Source organism: Scyliorhinus canicula, chromosome 12 (genome assembly GCF_902713615.1).
Source record: "Scyliorhinus canicula chromosome 12, sScyCan1.1, whole genome shotgun sequence".
Taxonomy (NCBI): domain Eukaryota; kingdom Metazoa; phylum Chordata; class Chondrichthyes; order Carcharhiniformes; family Scyliorhinidae; genus Scyliorhinus; species Scyliorhinus canicula.
The window spans coordinates 5,274,005-5,297,582 of NC_052157.1; the positions used below are offsets into that span (position 1 = coordinate 5,274,005).

Sequence of the window (23,578 nt, forward strand, 5' to 3'; positions counted from 1 at the left end):
GCAGTAGGGGATCTTTTGCAGTTTCTTTGAGTATTTATATAACTCGTTCATCAGTGGCTGGGAGGTTGCTGGCACACAGCTGCACTTGTGCTTCAATGTGGCGAATGAGGTTGCCCTGTTCACACTGCATGGTGACGGAGCGGGATAGGGCATCCGCGACGATCAGCTCCTTATCCGGTGTGTAGGCGAGTTCGAAGTCATATCGGCGGAGGCGAAGAAGAATGCGCTGCAGCCGAGGTGTCATGTCATTTAAATCCTTTTGGATTATGTGGTCTGTTTCCACCGTGAACTTTGGCAGGCCATATACGTAGTCATGAAACTTGACTATTCCTGTCAGGAGACCCAAGAGACAAAAGAGACCTTTTCGATCTGGGCATACCATTGTTCGGTCGGAGTCATGGCCCTGGAGGCGTATGCCACTGGAGCCCAGGACGAGGAGTCGTCTCGCTGGAGGAGCACCGCCACAATGCCGTCCTGGCTTGCGTCTGTGGATATCTTGGTATCCTTGGTTGGATCAAAGAATGCCAGTACTGTGGCTGTGGTGAGCTTTGCCTTCAGCTCAAGCCACTCTGCTTGATGTGCGGGAAGCCATTGGAACACTGTCGATTTTTTACGAGATGCCGGAGTGCTGTGGTGTGGGATGCCATGTTGGGAATGAATTTCCCGAGAAAATTCACCATCCCGAGGAAACGGAGGACCGCCTTTTTGTCCTCTGGGGTCTTCATGGCATTGATTGCCATACCTTGTCAGCGTCAGGTTGCACACCCTGCTGTGAAATGTGGTCACCCAGAAACTTGAAAGCGGATCGACCAAATGAGCATTTGGCCCTGTTGAGCTGGAGACAGTTTTCATGTATCCTCTGGAAAACTTGTTTGAGGCGAGCGATGTGATCCTCGGGTGTCGTGGACCAGATGATCACGTTGTCTACATAGTCTCGCACCCCCTCGATGCCCTCCATCATTTGCTCCATTATGCGATGAAATACTTCGGAAGCTGATATGATACCAAAAGGCATGCGGTTGTAGCAATACCTGCTGAATGGAGTGTTAAACCTGCACAGCTTCCGATTGGACTCGTCCAGCTGTATCTGCCAGAACCCACGGGAGGCATCCAGCTTGGTAAAGAATTTGGCATGAGCCATCTCACAGGTTAACTCTTCATGCTTTGGGATCGGGCAGTGCTCGCGCATGATTTGTGATTCAGGTCTTTGGGATCAATGCAAATGCGGAGTTCACCAGAGGGCTTCTTGACGCAGACCATGGAGCTGACCCAGTCTGTTGGTTCCGTGACCTTTAAGATGATACCCTGGCTTGGAGCTCTCGTAGCTGCGTTTTCAGACGATCCTTGAGAGGGGCCGGCACCCGGCGCGGTGCATGGATGACTGGGATGGCATTCGGTTTGAGCAATATCTTGTAACGATATGGGAACGTGCCCATTCCAGCAAACACGTTGTGGTATTGCGTGAGAATGTCGTCTCTCTCAGCCTGGAGATTTACATTGGGCGAGGCAGTCTCCGGTGTCGAGGACATGGCATGGACGCGCTGGACCAGATTTAGGAGTTTGCATCCGCGAGCACCGAGCAGGGATGCCTTGTCAGGCTGGACGATCTCTAATCGTAACGTCGCTTTGATTGCCTTGTGCGATACACCTAGCTGACACGATCCACTGGCAGCTATGGCATTGCCACTGTAGTCAAGGAGCTGGCAGGCTGGTGGAAGAATGCTCGGTTGGTCTCGGAAGCTGTCGAGGTCCGACTGTGATATGAGGTTTGCAGATGCGCCAGTGTCCAATTTAAATCGGATGCGAGACTGGTTAACAGTGATGACAGCACACCACTTGTTGTCAGGATCCATAGTGAGGATAGAAAGGCGGTTTGCAGGTGCGGTGGAGGCCAGCTCGCGCGTGGTCACCAGGTATGGAGACTCGAGGCAGTTAGCATCAGGGTGCGTTGGGCTGTCGGGATCCGAATCCTGCATGCCTTGTTGTACGCAGCGGACACGTCTGCGCTGCAGCTGGGATCGCTGGCTGTTGGTTGGTGGAGCGGACCTGCATACGGCCGCGTAATGCCCAGGCTTTCCACACTGTAGACATCGCCTTCCTTTGGCTGGACATTGCCGCTTTAAATGGGCGGAGCCACAATTTGGACACGTCATGACGCTGACGTCAGCGCGTTCTGTGCGCCATCACGCATTCACAGCGCGGTCGGCAGACGTTCGCACATGCGCATCGTTGTCGTCGGCTTCTTCATCCTCCCGGTCGTGGCGCGCATGTATAGGGACCCGGGAAAAGTGCGCGAAACGGCCACTCTCCTCGATGCTCAGGCCTTGCATTTTTGCGATGGTCTGCACCCTTTCTGCCTCGTGGGAGGCTAGTTTCGCATTTTCTGGCGCCCTGATGCAGGAGTAACGATTCCTGGCATGCTCATGGACAACGCACGTTTCGATGGCGACGGAGAGGGTCAACTGTTTGATTTTGAAGAGCTGCTTCCGCAGGGAGTCTGACTGGACCCCGAAAACGATCTGATCCCGGATCATGGAATCAGCCGTCGAGTCATAATTACATGACTCATCATCCAGCAGGGGGTAGCAGAGCAGAGCTTCTGATTGGCTGTTCCGGGGAGATTTGCATACGTGCAGTGCGGTCAGCGTAAGTTGAAGGTGCACCTGCATCAGTGACCCGAGGAGTTCGACGGAAGTCAAGCATCCAGCAGGGGGCAGCAGAGCAGAGCTTCTGATTGGCTGTTCCGGGGAGATTTGCATACGTGCAGTGCGGTCAGCATAAGTTGATGGTGCACCTGCATCAGTGACCCGAGGAGTTTGACGGAAGTCAAGCATCCAGCAGGGGGCAGCAGAGCAGAGCTTCTGATTGGCTGTTCCGGGGAGATTTGCATACGTGCAGTGCGGTCAGCGTAAGTTGAAGGTGGTTTGTGAAGGGGCTGTTTTCGAGTGACAGCTTTACCTGAAACACTACTTACGTAGTGTCTCCCACCCATCCTCCTCCTCTAACCAAAAAAAAAAGTTCTGTCCGTTGGATTGCTAAACTAACAAGTTTTTTATTTTTATTTTTCAGTAGTTGGGAATTTAGTTCAGTGGTAATGGAGGCTAGGGCAGTTGAATGTTCCTCCTGCAGAATGTGGGAGGAAAGGGTCACCTCTAGTGTCCCTTCTGACTACATCTGCGGGAAGTGCACCCAACTCCAGCTCCTCGAGAGCCGCGTTAGGGACCTGGAGCTGGAGCTGGATGAACTTCGGATCATTCGGGAGGCGGAGGAGGTTATTGAGAGGAGTTATAGGGAGGTAGTCACACCTCAGGTAAAAGAAGAAGGTAGATGGGTTACCGTCAGGGGAGGGAGAGGGAACCGGCAGGCAGTGCAGGGACCCCCTGTGGTCGTTCCCCTCTATAACAAGTATACCGTTTTGGATACTGTTGCGGGGAACAAATTACCAGGGGTAAGCAATAGGGCACAGGTCTCTGGCACAGAGTCTGTCCCTGTTGCTCAGAAGGGAAGGGAGAAGAGGAACAGGGCACTTGTCATTGGGGACTCCATAGTTAGAGGAACAGACAGGAGGTTCTGTGGGAACGAAAGAGACTCACGGTTGGTGTGTTGCCTCCCAGGTGCCAGGGTTCGTGATGTCTCTGATCGTGTTTTTTGGGATCCTTAAGGGGGAGGGGGAGCAGCCCCAAGTCGTGGTCCACATAGGTACCAACGACATAGGTAGGAAGAGAGATGGGGATTTGAGACAAAAATTCAGGGAGCTAGGGTGGAAGCTGAGAGCTAGAACAAACAGAGTTGTTATCTCTGGATTGTTACCCGTGCCACGTGCTAGTGAAGTGAGAAATAAGGAGAGAGAGGAGTTGAACACGTGGCTACAGGGATGGTGCAGGAGGGAGGGTTTTGGTTTCCTGGATAACTGGGGCTCATTCTGGGGTAGGTGGGACCTCTACAAACAGGATGGTCTTCATCTGAACCAGAGGGGTACCAAAATCCTGGGGGGGAGATTTGCTAGTGCGCTTCGGGGGGGGTTTAAACTAATTCAGCAGGGGGATGGGAACCTAAATTGTAGTCCCAGTGTACAGGATGTTGAGAATAGTGAGGTCAGGGATAGGGTTAAAAGTTCGAAAGAGGGCACCGGCAAGCAGGACGCTGGTTTGAAGTGTGTCTACTTCAACGCCAGGAGCATCCGGAATAAGGTGGGTGAGCTTGCAGCATGGGTTGGTAACTGGGATCTCGATGTTGTGGCGATTTCGGAGACATGGGTAGAGCAGGGACAGGAATGGTTGTTGCAGGTTCCAGGATTTAGATGTTTCTGTAAGAACAGAGAAGATGGTAAAAGAGGGGGGGGGCGTGGCATTGTTAATCAAGGAAAGTATTACGGCGGTAGAAAGGACGCTTGAGGACTCGTCTACTGAGGTAGTATGGGCCGAGGTTAGGAACAGTAGAGGAGAGGTCACCTTGTTGGGAGTTGTCTATAGACCTCCGAATAGTTCCAGAGGTGTAGAGGAAAGGATTGCAAAGATGATTCTCGACAGGAGCGAGAGTAACAGGGTAGTTGTTATGGGGGACTTTAACTTTCCAAATATTGACTGGAAATACTATAGTTCGAGTACTATAGATGGGTCAGTTTTTGTGCAGTGTGTGCAGGAGGGTTTTCTGACACAGTATGTAGCCAGGCCAACAAGGGGCGAGGCCACATTAGATTTGGTACTGGGTAATGAACCCGGCCAGGTGTTAGATTTAGATGTAGGTGAGCACTTTGGTGATAGTGATCACAACTCGGTTATGTTTACTTTAGCAATGGGCAGGGATAGGTATATACCGCAAGGCAAGAATTATAGCTGGGGGAAAGGCAATTATGATGCTATTCGGCAAGATTTAGGATGTATAGGATGGGGAAGGAAACTGCAGGGGATGGGTACAATCGAGATGTGGAGCTTTTTCAAGGAACAGCTACTGCGTGTCCTTGATAAGTATGTACCTGTCAGCCAGGGAGGAAGTTGTCGAGCAAGGGAACCGTGGTTTACTAAGGAAGTTGAAGCACTTGTCAAGAGGAAGAAGAAGGCTTATGTTAGGATGAGACATGAAGGCTCAGTTAGGGCACTTGAGAGTTACAAGTTAGCCAGGAAGGACCTAAAGGGAGAGTTAAGAAGAGCGAGGAGAGGACACGAAAAGTCGTTGGCGGATAGGATCAAGGAAAACCCTAAGGCTTTCTATAGGTATATCAGGAACAAAAGAATGACTAGAGTAAGATTAGGGTCAATCAAGGATAGTAGTGGAAAGTTGTGTGTGGAATCAGAGGAGATAGGGGAAGCGTTAAATGGATATTTTTCATCAGTGTTTACACTGGAGGAAGACAATGTTGTCGAGGAGAACACTCAGGTTCAGTCGACCAGGCTAGATGGAATTGAAGTTCAAAAGGAGGAGGTGTTAGCAATTTTGGAAAATGTCAAAATAGATAAGTCCCCTGGGCCAGATGGGATTTATCCTAGGATTCTCTGGGAAGCCAGGGAGGAGATTGCAGAGCCTTTGTCCTTGATTTTTATGTCGTCTTTGTCGACAGGAATAGTGCCGGAAGATTGGAGGATAGCAAATGTTGTCCCCTTGTTCAAGAAGGGGAGTAGAGACAACCCTGGTAATTATAGACCTGTGAGCCTTACTTCGGTTGTGGGTAAAATGTTGGAAAAGGTTATAAGAGATAGGGTTTATAATCATCTTGAAAAGAACAAGTTGATTAGCGATAGTCAACACGGTTTTGTGAAGGGTAGGTCATGCCTCACAAACCTTATTGAGTTTTTTGAGAAGGTGACCAAACAGGTGGATCAGGGTAAAGCTGTTGATGTGGTGTATATGGATTTCAGTAAGGCGTTTGATAAGGTTCCCCATGGTAGGCTATTGCAGAAAATAAGGAAGTATGGAATTGAAGGTGATTTAGCGGTTTGGATCAGTAATTGGCTAGCTGAAAGAAGACAGAGGGTGGTGGTTGATGGCAAATGTTCATCCTGGAGTTCAATTACTAGTGGTGTACCGCAAGGATCTGTTTTGGGGCCACTGCTGTTTGTCATTTTTATAAATGACCTGGAAGAGGGTGTAGAAGGATGGGTTAGTAAATTTGCAGATGACACGAAGGTCGGTGGAGTTGTGGATAGTGCTGAAGGATGTTATAGGATACAGAGGGACATAGATAAGCTGCAGAGCTGGGCTGAGAGGTGGCAGATGGAGTTTAATGCGGAAAAGTGTGAGGTGGTTCACTTTGGAAGGAGTAGCAGGAATGCAGAGTACTGGGCTAATGGCAAGATTCTTGGTAGTGTAGATGAACAGAGAGATCTCGGCATCCAGGTACATAAATCCCTGAAAGTTGCCACCCAGGTTAATAGGGCTGTTAAGAAGGCATATGGTGTGCTAGCCTTTATAAGCAGGGGGATTGAGTTTCGGAACCACAAGGTCATGCTGCAGCTGTACATAACTCTGGTGCGGCCGCACCTGGAGTACTGCGTGCACTTCTGGTCACCACATTATAGGAAGGATGTGGAAGCTTTGGAAAGGGTTCAGAGGAGATTTACTAGGATGTTGCCTGGTATGGAGGGAAGGTCTTACGAGGAAAGGCTCAGGGAATTGAGGTTGTTTTCGTTAGAGAGGAGAAGGCTGAGAGGTGACTTAATAGAGACATATAAGATAGTCAGAGGGTTAGATAGGGTGGACAGTGAGAGTCTTTTTCCTCGGATGGTGATGACCAACACGAGGGGACATAGCTTTAAATTGAGGGGTGATAGATATAGGACAGATGACAGAGGCAGTTTCTTTACTCAGAGAGTAGTAGGGGTGTGGAACGCCCTGCCTGCAACAGTAGTAGACTCGCCAACTTTAAGGGCATTAAAGTGGTCACTGGATAGACATATGGATGAAAATGGAATAGTGTAGGTCAGATAGGCTTCAGATGGTTTCACAGGTCGGCGCAACATCGAGGGCCGAAGGGCCCGTACTGCGCTATAGTGTTCTATGACTGCGCTAGGATGCGGAGATGGGTCAAGAAGGACTGAAAAGGTTCATCCTTACCCTGAAGCCTCTGTTGGAAGATGTACCGTTCAAAGCTCTCATTCACCTCAATGTCGCAGTGGTTGTCGAATTTCAGCAGAATCGTCTTGTCTTCGCCATCGGCAAACGTGAGCGAGTTATAGATGTGGATGGCGTGATCCCCGGAGTCAACAGGAACGGTGCGATCTTTCGGGCATCCGATGCTGCCTCGAGGTTGGAGGCCTCCAAGCATTGTCCAGCATCTCTGACTTTGTCTATATAAATGTTTCTGGAACATACCTCGCCATTCACCTGAGGAAGGAGCTGCGCTCGGAAAGCTCGTGTTTGAAACAAACCTGTTGGACTTTAACCTGGTGCCGTAAGAACTCTTACTGTGCTCACCCCAGTCCAACGCCGGCATCTCCACATCATAAATACATAAAAACAGGGCAACGCTGGAAGAAGGATTCGCCGGGCAGGCAGCAGCTGGAGAGAGAGAAACGTTTGGTTAGACAGTGAAACCCTGTCTGACCTGCAGCAGTCCAGCCCGGCTGGGCTCTCATGTTGCAGTTTGGACTTGGCGCGGGCGGGGTGACGCGCGCGGGGCGGCGGCGGCGGGAGCGCGCGGGCGGGGTGACGCGCGGCGGCGGGGGGCGCGCACGCGGGCACGCGCAGCATCCGGGTTCCCCGGGCGCCGTCTCTCCCTGTGTGTGTGCGCGCGCGGCGGCGGGAAATGGCGCCCGAATGCTGGCGGCTGTAAACAGCGAGAGAGCGGCAGCGGCGGCGGCCCAGCGACACGCAGCGGCACCGGGGCCTCCCCCACACACGGCCCCAGCCGGCAGCCCGGTAAGCCGGCCTCGCGTGCGGGACGCGGACCCCCCCCCTCCCCTTTCGCGCCCAGGCCTCCCCCCCCCCCCCGTAACTGACAAAGGAGAGCCCGAGGGGGAGGAGAGGGGCCTCCGCCCGGCCGGACCCCCCCCTCACCCCGACCGGACCTCACCCCCCCCCCCTCACTCCCGCCGGACCCCCCCCCCCTCACTCCCGCCGCGCACACACTCGAGACCGGGGATTGCTTTAGGCCTCTGGATGTCTCCGCGCCGGGGGAGGGGCCTCCGGGTGGCGGTTTAACCCAAACAGGCCGAGCGCTGCCTGCGGCGGCATCACAGCCCGGCGGGGGGGAAACCAGATACCCCACCCCCGTACACCCCCCCCCCAAACATCCCCTCTCACCCACCCCCCCAAACATCCCCTCTCACCCACCCCCCCCAAACATCCCCTCTCACCCACCCCCCCCAACATCCCCTCTCACCCACCCCCCCCAAACATCCCCTCTCACCCACCCCCCCAAACATCCCCTCTCACCCACCCCCCCAAACATCCCCTCTCACCCCCCCCCCCCCCAAACATCCCCTCTCACCCACCCCCCCCCCAAACATCCCCTCTCACCCACCCCCCCCCCAAACATCCCTCTCACCCCCCCCCCCCCCAAACATCCCCTCTCACCCACCCCCCCCCCCCCCCAAACACCCCCCCCACCCACCCCCCCCCAAACATCCCCTCTCACCCACCCCCCCCAAACATCCCCTCTCACCCACCCCCCCCAAACATCCCCTCTCACCCACCCCCCCCAAACATCCCCTCTCACCCACCCCCCCCAAACATCCCCTCTCACCCACCCCCCCAAACATCCCTCTCACCCACCCCCCCAAACATCCCCTCTCACCCACCCCCCCAAACATCCCCTCTCCCCACCCCCCCAAACATCCCTCTCACCCACCCCCCCAAACATCCCCTCTCACCCACCCCCCCAACCATCCCCTCTCACCCACCCCCCCAACCATCCCCTCTCACCCACCCCCCCAACATCCCCTCTCACCCACCCCCCCAAACATCCCTCTCACTCACCCCCCCAAACATCCCCTCTCACCCCCCCCAAACATCCCCTCTTCCCCCCCCCCAAACATCCCCTCTCACCCCCCCCCAAACATCCCCTCTCACCCCCCCAAACATCCCCTCTCACCCACCCCCCCCAAACATCCCCTCTCACCCACCCCCCAAACATCCCCTCTCACCCACCCCCCCAAACATCCCCTCTCACCCCACCCCCCCAAACACCCCCTCTCACCCCCCCCCCCAAACATCCCCTCTCACCCACCCCCCCAAACATCCCCTCTCACCCACCCCCCCAAACATCCCCTCTCACCCACCCCCCCAAACATCCCCTCTCACCCACCCCCCCAAACATCCCCTCTCACCCCCCCTCCCACCCCCCCAAACATCCCCTCTTCCCCCCCCCTCCAAACATCCCCTCTTCCCCCCCCTCCAAACATCCCCTCTTCCCCCCCCTCCAAACATCCCCTCTTCCCCCCCCTCCAAACATCCCCTATTCCCCCCCCCTCCAAACATCCCCTCTTCCCCCCCCAACATCCCCTCTTCCCCCCCCAAACATCCCCTCTTCCCCCCCCAAACATCCCCTCTTCCCCCCCCAAACATCCCCTCTTCCCCCCCAAACATCCCCTCTTCCCCCCCAAACATCCCTCTTCCCCCCCCCAAACATCCCCTCTGCCCCCCAAACATCCCCTCTTCCCCCCCAAACATCCCCTCTTCCCCCCAAACATCCCCTCTCTCCCCCCAAACATCCCCGCTCTCCCCCCCCAAACATCCCCTCTCCCCCCCCAAACATCCCCTCTCCCCCCAAACATCCCCTCTCCCCCCCCCAAACATCCCCTCCCCCCCCCCAAACATCCCCTCTCCCCCCCCAAACATCCCCTCTCCCCCCAAACATCCCCTCTCCCCCCCAAACATCCCCTCTCCCCCCCCAAACATCCCCTCTCCCCCCCCAAACATCCCCTCTCCCCCCCCAAACATCCCCTCTTCCCCCCCCCCCAAACATCCCCTCTTCCCCATCCCTCCCCCCCGTCCCTCCCCTCCGCTCCCCCCGTCCCTCCCCTCCGCACCCCCCCGTCCCTCCCCTCCGCACCCCCCCGTCCCTCCCCTCCGCACCCCCCGTCCCTCCCCTCCGCACCCCCCGTCCCTCCCCTCCGCACCCCCCGTCCCTCCCCTCCGCACCCCCGTCCCTCCCCTCCGCACCCCCGTCCCTCCCCTCCGCACCCCCCCGTCCCTCCCCTCCGCACCCCCCGTCCCTCCCCTCCGCACCCCCCGTCCCTCCCCTCCGCACCCCCCGTCCCTCCCCTCCGCGCCCCCCGTCCCTCCCCTCCGCGCCCCCCGTCCCTCCCCTCCGCGCCCCCCGTCTCTCCCCTCCGCGCCCCCCCATCTCTCCCCTCCGCGCCCCCCCATCTCTCCCCTCCGCGCCCCCCCATCTCTCCCCCTCCGCGCCCCCCATCTCTCCCCTCCGCGCCCCCCCATCTCTCCCCTCCGCGCCCCCCCATCTCTCCCCTCCGCGCCCCCCCATCCCCCCCCTCCGCGCCCCCCCATCTCTCCCCTCCGCGCCCCCCCATCTCTCCCCTCCGCGCCCCCCCATCTCTCCCCTCCGCGCCCCCCCCATCTCTCCCCTCCGCGCCCCCCCATCTCTCCCCTCCGCGCCCCCCCATCTCTCCCCTCCGCCCCCCCCATCTCTCCCCTCCGCGCCCCCCCATCTCTCCCCTCCGCGCCCCCCCATCTCTCCCCCTCCGCGCCCCCCCATCTCTCCCCTCCGCGCCCCCCCATCTCTCCCCTCCGCGCCCCCCATCTCTCCCCTCCGCGCCCCCATCTCTCCCCTCCGCGCCCCCCCATCTCTCCCCTCCGCGCCCCCCCATCTCTCCCCCTCCGCGCCCCCCCATCTCTCCCCTCCGCGCCCCCCCATCTCGCCCCTCCGCGCCCCCCCATCTCGCCCATCCGCGCCCCCCCATCTCGCCCCTCCGCGCCCCCCATCTCGCCCCTCCGCGCCCCTCCATCTCGCCCCTCCGCGCCCCCCCCATCTCGCCCCTCCGCGCCCCCCATCTCGCCCCTCCGCGCCCCCCCATCTCTCCTCCGCGCCCCCCATCCTCTCCCCTCCGCGCCCCCCCATCTCTCCCCTCCGCGCCCCCCCATCTCTCCCCTCCGCGCCCCCCCCATCTCTCCCTCCGCGCCCCCCATCTCTCCCCTCCGCGCCCCCCCATCTCTCCCCTCCGCGCCCCCCCATCTCTCCCCTCCGCGCCCCCCCATCTCTCCCCTCCGCGCCCCCCCCATCTCGCCCCTCCGCGCCCCCTCATCTCGCCCCTCCGCGCCCCCCCATCTCGCCCCTCCGCGCCCCCCCCATCTCGCCCCTCCGCGCCCCCCCATCTCGCCCCTCCGCGCCCCCATCTCTCCCCTCCGCGCCCCCCCATCTCTCCTCCGCGCCCCCCCATCTCTCTCCTCCGCGCCCCCCACTCTCCCCTCCGCGCCCCCCCCATCTCCTCCCCTCCGCGCCCCCCCATCTCTCCCCATCCCCCCATCTCTCCCCTCCGCGCCCCCCCCACCTCTCCCTCCGCGCCCCCCCACCTCTCCCCTCCGCGCCCCCCCACCTCTCCCCTCCGCGCCCCCCCCACCTCTCCCCTCCGCGCCCCCCACCTCTCCCCTCCGCGCCCCCCCCACCTCTCCCCTCCGCGCCCCCCCACCTCTCCCCTCCGCGCCCCCCCACCTCTCCCCTCCGCGCCCCCCCCCTCTCCCCTCCGCGCCCCCCCACCTCTCCCCTCCGCGCCCCCCCATCTCTCCCCTCCGCGCCCCCCCACCTCCCCCTCCGCGCCCCCCCCCTCTCCCCTCCCCGCCCCCCCACCTCTCCCCTCCGCGCCCCCCCACCTCTCCCCTCCGCGCCCCCCCACCTCTCCCCTCCGCGCCCCCCCCTCTCCCCTCCGCGCCCCCCTCCCCCCCGCCCCCCCACCTCTCCCCTCCGCGCCCCCCCACCTCTCCCCTCCGCGCCCCCCCACTCTCCCCTCCTCGCCCCCCCCCTCTCCCTCCGCGCCCCCCCACCTCTCCCCTCCGCGCCCCCCCACCTCTCCCCTCCTCGCCCCCCCACCTCTCCCCTCCGCGCCCCCCCCCCTCTCCCCTCCGCCCCCCCCCCCCACCTCTCCCCTCCGCGCCCCCCCACCTCTCCCCTCCGCGCCCCCCCACCTCTCCCCTCCGCGCCCCCCCACCTCTCCCCTCCGCGCCCCCCCACCTCTCCCCTCCGCGCCCCCCCACCTCTCCCCTCCGCGCCCCCCCACCTCTCCCCTCCGCGCCCCCCCACCTCTCCCCTCCGCGCCCCCCCACCTCTCCCCTCCGCGCCCCCCCACCTCTCCCCTCCGCGCCCCCCCACCTCTCCCCTCCGCGCCCCCCCACCTCTCCCCTCCGCGCCCCCCCACCTCTCCCCTCCGCGCCCCCCCACCTCTCCCTCCGCGCCCCCCCACCTCTCCCCTCCGCGCCCCCCACCTCTCCCCTCCGCGCCCCCCCCACCTCTCCCTCCGCGCCCCCCCACCTCTCCCCTCCGCCCCCCCCACCTCTCCCCTCCGCGCCCCCCCACCTCTCCCCTCCGCGCCCCCCCACCTCTCCCCTCCCATCTCTCCCCTCTGTGCCCCCCCATCTCTCCCCTCCCATCTCTCCCCTCTGTGCCCCCCCATCTCTCCCCTCCCATCTCTCCCCTCCTGTTCCCCCCCATCTCTCCCCTCCTGTTTCCCCCCATCTCTCCCCTCCTGTGCCCCCCATCTCTCCCCTCCTGTTTCCCCCCATCTCTCCCCTCCTGTTTCCCCCCATCTCTCCCCTCCTGTTTCCCCCCATCTCTCCCCTCTGTGCCCCCCCATCTCTCCCCTCCTGTTTCCCCCCATCTCTCCCCTCTGTGCCCCCCCATCTCTCCCCTCTGTGTCGCCCATGCCCCCCCCCCCCCCCGGCTGCCCTCTCTCTGCCCTCCTTCCCCCTGCTGCCCTCTCTCTGCCCTCCTTCCCCCTGCTGCCCTCTCTCTGCCCCCCGCCGCCCCTGCCCTCTGCCCCTCGGTTTGGGGCTTTTATAATATTCAGACTCCTACCTGATGTGATGTTCGCAATTTAGCAAAAGTTTATAGCAGTTGTATCAAACGAAATTGCAGACAAAGCGCTGCAGACTTGTTCGCATCTGTGAAGAAAAGGAAATGGTTAATCTTTTCAGCATAGACCTTTCGTCAGAGGTCCTTGGCAGAAGATGTGATGTTTTAAAAAGCTGAATTAGTCTCTACAAAATCTGTCCAAATGATAATCCTCAATTATATTGTTTGTTCCAATTTTCACTGAATTTTAGCAATATGTTTTTTTTAAAGAAAAAAATGTGCCGGTCTTATTTGGAGTGGTATGTTAGTGGTCTCTGAACAAGTACTGGGTTGGGGAGAGGGTATCACTTTCTCAGAAATTAGGCTTCAATCACCTACACTTCATTTAAAAAAAAATATCCAGTTAAGTGGCCAATCCACCTAACCTGCACATCTTTGGGTTGTGGGGGGTGAGATCCACACCGACACAGGGAGAATGTGCAAACTCCACACAGGCAGTGACCCGGGGCTGGGATCGAACCTGGGTCCTTGGCGCCATGAGGCAGCAATGCTGACCACTGTGCAGCCCAGCTACACTTGTAACGGATGTGTCCACAACAGAAAAACTAATTTCGGAGAATTATTTCAAAAATAAAATCATTTCAAATATCATAAATAAAACGCCTGCAAGTCTCCCGTTCCCCCTGCATCCCCAAGGTACCCACAAAGTCAAACAGAAATTTGATATTTTACATTCCCTCTACTCACTGACTGGCAAACAGGCCGGCTGTAACGCTGGCAGCCCCATCATGCCCGTCTCAGCAGAGCTTCTAATTTTAAAGTCACCTGGTCTGATCAAACAGCTGATTTTGGGCTTCCTTTGGGGGGGGGGGGGGGGGGGAGAAGATTCAAAGCGTTGGAAATCAGGCCATTGAAGACAAAGCCGAATGATAAACTGTTGTACCTCTCAAAATTAGCTGCAAAGGAGACACCGGTGGCATTTTATTGCCTATCCCTTGTTACCCAAGGGAGATATAATGATTGACCTTTATACGGAGAGTGGTTTGGTTGGCCTCGAGCAGGTACCTTAACATTGAGGTTATGTTACTTGACCAGTAATCCAGAGACCTGGAATATTGGTTCCCGAGACATGAGTTTAAATCCGAGCATTGCAGCTGGGAATTTAAATTGATTTAACTAAATTAATCTGGAATTTTATTTTATTTTTTAAAGTTAGCATCAGTAATGGTAAAGCCACTGGATTGTTGTAAAAACCCATCGAGTTCACATGTCTTTAAAGGGAAGGAATTTTCCACCCTTGTCTGGCCTACATGTGACTCCAAACCCACAACAATGTGGTTGACTCATTGCCCTCTGAAACAGCCTGTCAAGCTGATTGGTTGTGTCTGAGGGGCAATTAGGGATGGGCAACAAATATTGGTTTTGTCATGTTCCATAAAAGAATTCACCGTAGAGCATGAGATTGCTGTTACAAAGTAGGGTTACCTTTCCTGTCAATAACATCTGGACTTTTAACAAACACTAGCCAGATTTATTGAATTTAATTTCACAAAATGCCATGGAGGGATTTGACTTGTCTCCAGTACCAATGCTACTTCCGTACCAATGAGGTACAGGAATTTTACTGTTGGCATGCAGCCACTTGTGTGGACCTGGACTTGAAAAATATAACTGCATAACATGCTAAATAAATGTGAATTGGGAGGTTTAGTTGAATCATTCTTAGTTTGTACAGAAAAGGAATCGATGCAAGTGGAAACATTTTTTTTATTCGTTCATGGGATGTGGGCGTCGCAGGCTGTGCCAGCATTTATTACCCATCCCTAATTGTCCTTTTGGGGCAGTTAGTCCACCACATTTCTGTCGGCCAGACCAGGTAAGGAGGGCAGATTTCCTTCCCTAAAGGACATTAGTGAACCAAATGGGCTTTCACAACAATCTAAAATGGGTTTGTGCTCATTGGTAGACCTTTAATTCCAGATTTTTATTGAATTCAAATTTCACCATCTGCACTGGTGGCATTTGAACCTGGGACCCCAGATCGATACTTTGATCTCTGGATTACCTGTTCAGTGACAATACCACTACGCCACCGCCTTCCCTAGATCAACCAATACAAAAGGAGGCCATTCACCCCATTATTTCCTGTGCTAGCTCTTTAGATAAGAATGGATGGATTAAATAATTAATCATACTACAGAGCGTTTTTCCCATTGCCCTATAATTCTTTTTCCTTTCAAGTATTTGGCTAATTCCTGTTGATAGTTGCAGTAGAGTATTCATAAGTTCATAGGATATAGGAGCAGAGTTAGGCCATTTGGCCCATCCAGGTCTGCTCCGCCATTCTATCATGGCTGATATGTTCCTCATCTGTTACCTACAATGCTACAGACCAAGAACTGGATTGCGAAATCAGCCAGAGCATCTCCTCCCTAGCACAGATGACCTAGGAGCAGGAGTCGGCAATTTAACCTCCCGAGCCTAAACAACTTCAGTGTGATCATGGCTGATCCCATCCTGGCCCCCACCATCCTGCCCATTCTCCATAACCCTTCAACCCATTACCAATTAAAAATCTGTATAACTCCTCAAATTTACTCTGTCCCTGCATCCACCACACTCTAGGGTAGCGCATTCCACAGATTCACAACCCTTTGGAAGAAGTAGTTTCTCCTCAAATCTATTAGAAATTTGCTACCTCTTATCCTAAGATTATGACCTCGTTTTAGAATGCCCCACAAGGGGAGGCATCAGCTCCACGTCTACTTTACCCATTCCTTTTAACATCTTGTATACCTCAATTTAATCTCCCCTTATTCTTCTAAACTCTAGAGAATATAGGCCTAAACTGTTCAATCTCTCCTCATATGACAAACCACTCATCTCTGGAATCAATCTAGTGAACCTCCTCTGCCACTACATCTTTCCTCATAAGGGGACCAAAACTGTGCACAATACTCCAGGTATTGAATCGTATTAACTCTGGTAGACCTGGTTTGGCAGATGTGATAGCTGTGCTCACTAGATTTTCATTATAGATAGAATTAAAATTTAAGATCTGATTTGATTTCCATTTCACAGTACAAATGTGAGTAATGGATGCTGCAAAGACTCAATACACCCGTCACCAGCCTTGGAATCATTGTGCCACTTTGTCACCCTTTCAGCCTGAGTTGTATTCTGGATTTGTGACACAAGAATTTAGATAGAGCCTGTTCAAATTATTTACAGCTCTTGGAGGAAGCATTCATCCCATCATTTTGGGCTACATTTGCATTTGTGTTTCAGTCACAGGCAATATTGTTAATTCACTGTATCTCAACGTTTCCCCCTAAAACCTGGAAACATGTGTTTTCTTAATATAAATTAGAATGTTGTTTAATTTCTACACTACATGTTGTTCCTCATGCAAATGATTTTTCAATGCTGTTCCTGTTTTTAAAATTATTTTATGGTATGTGGTGTCACTGACAATGCCAGCATTTGTTAGCCATCCCTAATTGCCCTCGAACTGTGTGTCTTGCTTTGATCGGTTCACAGTCAACCACGTTGGCGTGGATCAGGAGTCACGTGTAGGCCAGACCAGGTCAGGTAAAGACAGCAGATTTCCTTCCCTACAGGACATAAGTAGACCAGGTGTATTTTTACGACAACCTGGTAGTTTCATAGGAAAATTGATAGCACCATTACTGAAGCTAGCTTTCTATTTCAGATTTATTAATTGAATTTAAATTCCACCACCAGCCATGGTGGGATTTGAATCTGTATTCCCAGAGTATTAGCCTGGCTCTCTGGATTACTAGTCCCATGACATTTCCTCTATACCTTTGTCTCCCCATAAATTGCTGTTGGGAGTACTCTGATCAATTTGCCATTCAATTCTTTCTCCCAGCTCTAATGACCGAGCTGAGATTAGAATTTTGTGGTCAGATTTACAGAATAATAGCCTTTCCTCGGTCATTCATTATTGTTATTTATCATACTTTATTCTGTTATCAAGGCAAAACAGTAGAGATGCTGGAATAAACAGATATTTTTGGAAATATTCAGGAGCTCAGGTAGTATTTGTGGACAGTGAAACAAATAGTTAATGATTCAGATCAATGACCCTTCACCAGTCTGAAACTCAAATCTAACCGAGTACTTTCAGAATTTTCAGTTTATTGGTTTGGCTTTTGACTAGGCATTTAAATCAGATACTGTTGCCAAAATAGTGAAAGTGTGTCTTGCACTTTTTTTTCCTTTATGGGACCATTATGAAACCCATGACCTATGATTCATGACAGTTTGAACTTTTTTCTTTAAAAAAGGAGGCTTTGTTTCAGAATACTTAATATAGATTTACATAGATGATTTGGAGTTGGGGACCAAGGGCAATGTGTCCAAGTTTGCAGATGACACTAAGGTGAGTGGTAAAGCGAAAAGTGCAGAGGATACTGGAAGTCTGCAGAGGGATTTGGATAGGTTAAGTGAATGGGCTAGGGTCTGGCAGATGGAATACAATGTTGACAAATGTGAGGTTATCCATTTTTGTAGGAATAACAGCAAACGGGATTATTATTTAAACGATAAAATATTAAAGCATGCCGCTGTGCAGAGAGACTTGGGTGTGCTAGTGCATGAGTCACAAGGTTGGTTTACAGGTGCAACGGGTGATTAAGAAGGCGAATGGAATTTTGTCCTTCATTGCTAGAGGGATGGAGTTTAAGACTAGGGAGGTTATGTTGCAATTGTATACGGTGTTAGTGAGGCCACTCCTGGAGTACTGTGTTCAGTTTTGGGCTCCTTACTTGAGAAAGGACGTACTGGCACTGGAGGGTGTGCAGAGGAGATTCACTAGGTTAATCCCAGAGCTGAAGGGGTTGGATTATGAGGAGAGGTTGAGTAGACTGGGACTGTACTCGTTGGAATTTAGAAGGATGAGGGGGGAACTTATAGAAACATTTAAAATTATGAAGGGAATAGATAGGATAGATGCGGGCAGGTTGTTTCCACTGGCGGGTGAAAGCAGAACTAGGGGACATAGCCTCAAAATAAGGCGAAGTAGATTTAGGACTGAGTTTAGGAGGAACTTCTTCACCCAAAGGGTTGTGAATCTATGGAATTCCTTGCCCAGTGAAGCAGTTGAGGGCTCCTTCATTACATGTTTTAAGGTAAAGATAGATGTTTTTTTTGAAGAATTAAGGGTTATGGTGTTCGGGCCGGAAAGTGGAGCTGAGTCCACAAAAGATCAGCCATGATCTCATTGAATGGCGGAGCAGGCTCGAGGGGCCAGATGGCCTACTCCTGCTCCTAGTTCTTATGTTCTTATATCACACGGGTGGCACGGTAGCAGTGGTTAGCATTGTTGCTTCACAGCACCAGGGTCCCGGGTTCGATCCCCACACGGGTCACTGTCTGTGTGGAGTCCCCATGCTGCGTGGGTTTCTTCCGGGTGCCCGGTTTCCTCCCACAAGTCCCAAAAGACGTGCTTGTTAGGTGAATTGGACATTCTGAATTCTCCCTCTGTGTACCCAAACAGGCGCTGGAGTGTGGCGACTAGGGGATTTTTAAGTAACTTCATTGCAGTGTTAATGTAAGCCTATTTGTGACAATAATAAAGATTAGTATATTTTTTTTAATGTCTTCAGTACTTTCTGTGACTGGGAGTTAATATTCTGAGCAATGTAGATAGATACCTTCTACTTTCATAAATGAGGAAACCGTGCACATGATATTTAACTTTAAAATGGAAATGCCCGTTGAGAGCACTTGATTTTAAAAATGAACTATGACCAGTACTTCCGATCATTCAGAGGATGCATTTTTGTTGGGGAAAGTTTTTAATTGCAAAAGTACTTAAATGTCACACAGGGTAGTAAAACCGTTGTAATGTAGTTCTTTATTGGCAATTGTGAGTTTGCATCCTTTTGGGTCTCAATTTTCAGACTTTCTATAGAGGAACTGTTATAAAATGCAAACATTAATTGAGGTAGTTTGAGGATTCGATCATACTATGTTCAACTTGCTGCTGGTGAAGGTAAAGCGGGATGTGAAATTGGATGTAGATTTATATTCTAAGGTTAAAAATAAATCAAAGTTTTTTGTGCTAAAATTTGTTGTGTTCAGAGTAAAATCTTGCGTAACGAGCCTCTCTGAGCTCAAAATCTAAGATTGTTTTTCTGATTGCCATAATACAACGTAAGGGCAGATGTAGACCAAATGGTCCATCGAGTCTACTCTGCCATTCAATTAGTGAATCACTAAAGCTAAGAACAACCGGCAGCACACCAGTGATTTCAATAGTTACTCATCCCTACATCAACTTCAGTCATTCTTCGCCCCACCACCACCAACTGATACGGTTGGTTTTGTGTTGTTAGACCAGTACTGTCTTTCAAACTCTACAACTCCCTCCCTAAACCTCTCTTACCCATCTCTCCTTCTTTAAGATGCTCCTTAAAATGTACTTCCTTGACCAAATCTTTGATCATCTGTCTGAATGTCGCCTTTCGTGGACTGCTGTCATATCACCCTTCTTTTTTTTATAAATTTAGAGTATCCAATTTATTTTTTCCAATTAAGGTGCAATTTACCATGGCCAATCCACCTATCCTGCACATCTTTGGGTTGCGGGGGTGAAACCCACGCAAACACGGGGAGAATGTGCAAATTCCATCCGGGCAGTGACCCAGAGCCGAGATCGAACCTGGGACCTCAGCACCGTATTAGCAACCGTGCTAACTACTTGCGCCACCGTGCTACCCGTCAAATCACCCCTCTGAAGTGACTCAGCTGTTTTACCATGAAAAGGCGTTTTCCTTGGTCCTTCTGCATTGTCTTGGTAAACTGTGGAAAGAGGAGACAAAATCATGACTTAATTAAACTGCAAAAGCAAAATTAGAAGTTTGTAAGCATTCACAGATACTGGAATTAAAGTAACAACAGCACAACTATACTGGAATTAAAGTAACAACAGCACAACTATTCCTAGTAATTGTACTTTATATCTGCAATGTGATAGAAGGGTTGTGTGAAAATAAAGCTAGATGGTGTAAAGGGTCATCACCTATGTCATTCAGTATTTGTTTTTCCGGATGTGGTTTAATGAAAAGTTATTGGAGGTAGATATTCAAGTGATCAGGCAGTAAGTCCTGAATGAAAGTGGCAGATAAGTGCATTTTTCATGGTTTACAACCATCATCTGAACCCCGAGTTTTTAGATTAGTTCTGGAATCACTATATGGTATCACTTTCTTAGGTTTTATATGGTGGGAGACTTTGTGCACGCTGTAATGGAGTGTCAACTCAGAATTTGGTCGAAGCTTGCAAATGAGATGTTCGCTTTTGTTATGGATGGAGTTGTGACATACAAACAACAGTTGGGGGAGGGGGGGTGTATACAAATAGACGGGTCATTTATAATTTTTTTAAAGTCTTGATTTTTTTTTAGCATGTGCCCCAGCATAGACTGTTGGGTTGAGATTGAGATTGTTGTGTGATTATATAGTGTGATTAATGGAGGCATGACTGGAGGTTAACCAGAAATATTGATCCACAGAATGTTCAGTGGTTGCATAGATCAGTGGAGATCTTTCCTTTGTTGCATATACTCAATTTTGATGAAGACATTTAGTGCTGTTGACAAAGCTTTGAGCACTTTTTGCACTTGTAAAGAACATAATTGGGGATAAACAGAATTGAAATAGTTTCAGTTGCAGGAACAGCAATTTGAAAATTAATGTTTTTACATGTTTTTAATTTGATATGTGATGAGTACAGAATAATCAACCTGCTGGCCCTGAATTTGTGTGCATTTTCTTTTTGTTTTTTGTTATTTGCAGCACAGAAGGCGGCCATTTGGCCCATCATGTTTGCACCGGCTCCCAAAAGAGTTACTCAGCTAGTCCCATACTCCAGCCCTCCTATCCTCGTAGCCCTCTAAATTAATCACTTTCAAATATATATCCAACCATATTTTGAAACCTCCCATAGAATCTGTCTCCACCACTTTCCCAGCAGTGCATTCCAAACTCCCAACAACTCTGAATAAAACATTTTTAACTCGTCTGACTCCTAGTTCTCTTGCTGACCATCTTAAAATTGTAACTGCTATTCCAGGTGCAAGTGTAATTTTGCTATCTGCATTTTTCACCCCCCCCCCCATGTTGCCCCACTCTTTGTCTCAGCCAATCATGTTGAACAATTTCCCCCCTCTCTCCTCATCACTTTGACCATCCCTCTGGACCCCCCTCAATTTTCCTACCTTGGCTCAGCAACTATTTTCATTCAGCCTCTACAGCAAGCCTCGCGATGTGTTTCTACAATTGGGTGCAATATAAATGGAAGCTCTTTTATTGCTGCTAATCATGCAGCCCAACTGCTGTAATGTTCTGCTTTGCAAATTGTTGAAATATTTCTAATATTGGTTTTCTGATTAATTTGCTGCTTGCGCCTGTACAGCTTCCCAGAGTCTTAATCCATTGTACAAAAGAGCATTCAAATGACCAAACCCTAATGAGTAAAATTCACCATATTTCTAGTGACCCACTTTTTTGCCACCACCTTTGGTTTCATGCGGACAACTGCAATTTTAGATAGTTCATAGACTGATGCAGCAGTGATGCAAACCCATGGGAAATCTGTTTATGTATTTGATGTGTCTGTATTGTATAAGTTAGAGTTAATTTAGAATGTATGTGCTCTTTGAACATTGTAAATGTTACGTTGAAAGTAAATATCTTTCCAGTTTTTGGTTCTGATTTGAAATTAAAACTCTTTGCAAAGGTTAGACGTTCAGAATGCGATAGCTACATTGTTCCTGTTGGCCTTTGTTCTGCGTTTTTGAGTGTGTGGCAGAATTGGTGATGGAAAGGGCAGCACGGTGGCCTAGTGGTTAGCACAACCGCCTCACGGCGCTGAGGTCCCAGGTTCGATCCGGCTCTGGGTCACTGCCCGTGTGGAGTTTGCACATTCTCCCCGTGTCTGCGTGGGTTTCGCCCCCACAACCCAAAAAAAATGTGCAGAGTAGGTGGATTGGCCATGCTAAATTGCCCCTTGATTAGAAAAAATAATTGGCTAATCTAAATTTATAAAAAAAAAGAATTGGTGATGGAATGGACTTCTCGGCAACCCTTGCCTCCTGCTGAAGCTGTAGAAGAAAGTTTGAGGGAGTTCAAAAATGGAAATACTGACTCAGCAAATAAAACCTAAGATCCACTGGGATTGTGCCCCATTTATAAAGTTGGGAGACTCCATAATCTAGAACACATTTTTCGGTTGTAAGGAGAAGCTCATTTTACTTTAGGATTTGTAGACCAAAGTATTAGTTTTCACATCAAAATTACTATCTAGATTGTCAGATTGCTTAGAAATGGTAATAAATACTAAAGCTGGCACAACCTCAGTGCTGCTATTTGGGGCAATGTTTTTTTTGTTGGAGTCTGGTTATTGTTGTTACTTTGCCCCTCACCATACAATGTGGCATTGATGCCCCAATCTTATTTTGCAGTCATGCTTCATGGCGACCTCCTCTTGCCACTCAATGGTAACATTTGTTGCAATAGACAGTAACTGAGTCTTTGTAGTACTGCAGTGAAGCAAATGTAGATTGTACCCCTCTTCTCCCACCCCTCCGAGTGAACTAGATCTCCTTATATGGTGTACCCCCAACCTCTGGGTCATGCTCACTGCAAATATGTTGGTATTTGGAGAATCTTGAGTGGTGAAGCCTGGTGAATTGAATCCCACTTGAAGTCACTGACATTCAACCCTGATGCCTAAGTAGCCATTCTTACAAACCGTAACTCAAAGTGTTGCAGACTGCTAACCATGGATAACATTGCAGCTGAATTTCTCTTCTACCTGGCCTCTGCAATCCCGGAGCATTTTATGTTTCTCTTCCATTCTGGTAACTCAGGTCAATGTGGCACTACTGCTGCCAAATGTTTTGTGATTCTTTAGTACTGCACCTGTTGGTTCTGAATAAATCATTTGAGCTTTTTGTTTTGTGCCGTGGCCTGCTTCCGATAAAATTGGAAGTGGGTCAAGGCTAAAGTTTCCTGGATCCATGTGTTTGTTTTGGGCTCAAGCCTACAAATTATGTTAAAACTTATGCTGGCAGGTAGCTATGTTCACTTAATCCTGCTATCATCTTGGTCATGCTCGCATATTTCTATTACTGATTTATAACATGTAATACATATTAACATTATAATCAATTGTACCACCTAGCTTAGCCCTACATTTGCCACAATATTTCGGCATCTCCACCCTTGATGCCCTTACACTTCGCAAATCTTTGACTTTCTCCCATCATGATCATTCCTCCTGTATGACGTCTATATCCTTGAGGCTAAGAAGCTCAGACTTGAGTGTATTAGGTGCACAATTTGTTTAGCTATATGCCATCATTTCCCACCTACTATCCCAGGGTCTGCCTGGAGAGCAAAGGTAACTCTCTCCAACTTCCTTTATCCATGACCAACCATCCCCTCAAACTCTCTGCGCTCACCTCCACAAGTGTGAGAAGCTCATGGATCTTTTTCTCACTAAGGTTGAAGCCATCTGTTCTGGTCCCGTATCGCGCGTCTCTCCTCCTCCTCCCCCCCCCCCCCCCCCCCCCCCCCCCCCCCCCCCCCC

General features: G+C 51.8%; 1 protein-coding gene across 4 annotated transcripts in view; it reads left to right on the top strand.

Annotated features, from left to right (window-relative positions):
- LOC119974380 (CTD small phosphatase-like protein 2) overlaps positions 1-23,578 on the top strand; it is a 105,797-nt gene that overhangs the window by 4,372 nt on the left and 77,847 nt on the right. For 3 of the 4 annotated variants that reach the window (XM_038813179.1, XM_038813184.1, XM_038813183.1), the window contains exon 1: positions 7,707-7,854. The exons of the other annotated variant lie outside the window; for it this stretch is intronic. The gene's annotated coding sequence lies outside the window, so the exon portion shown is untranslated. Of the gene's footprint in view, positions 1-7,706; positions 7,855-23,578 lie in introns of those variants that run through there. 4 annotated transcript variants of the gene reach the window in all.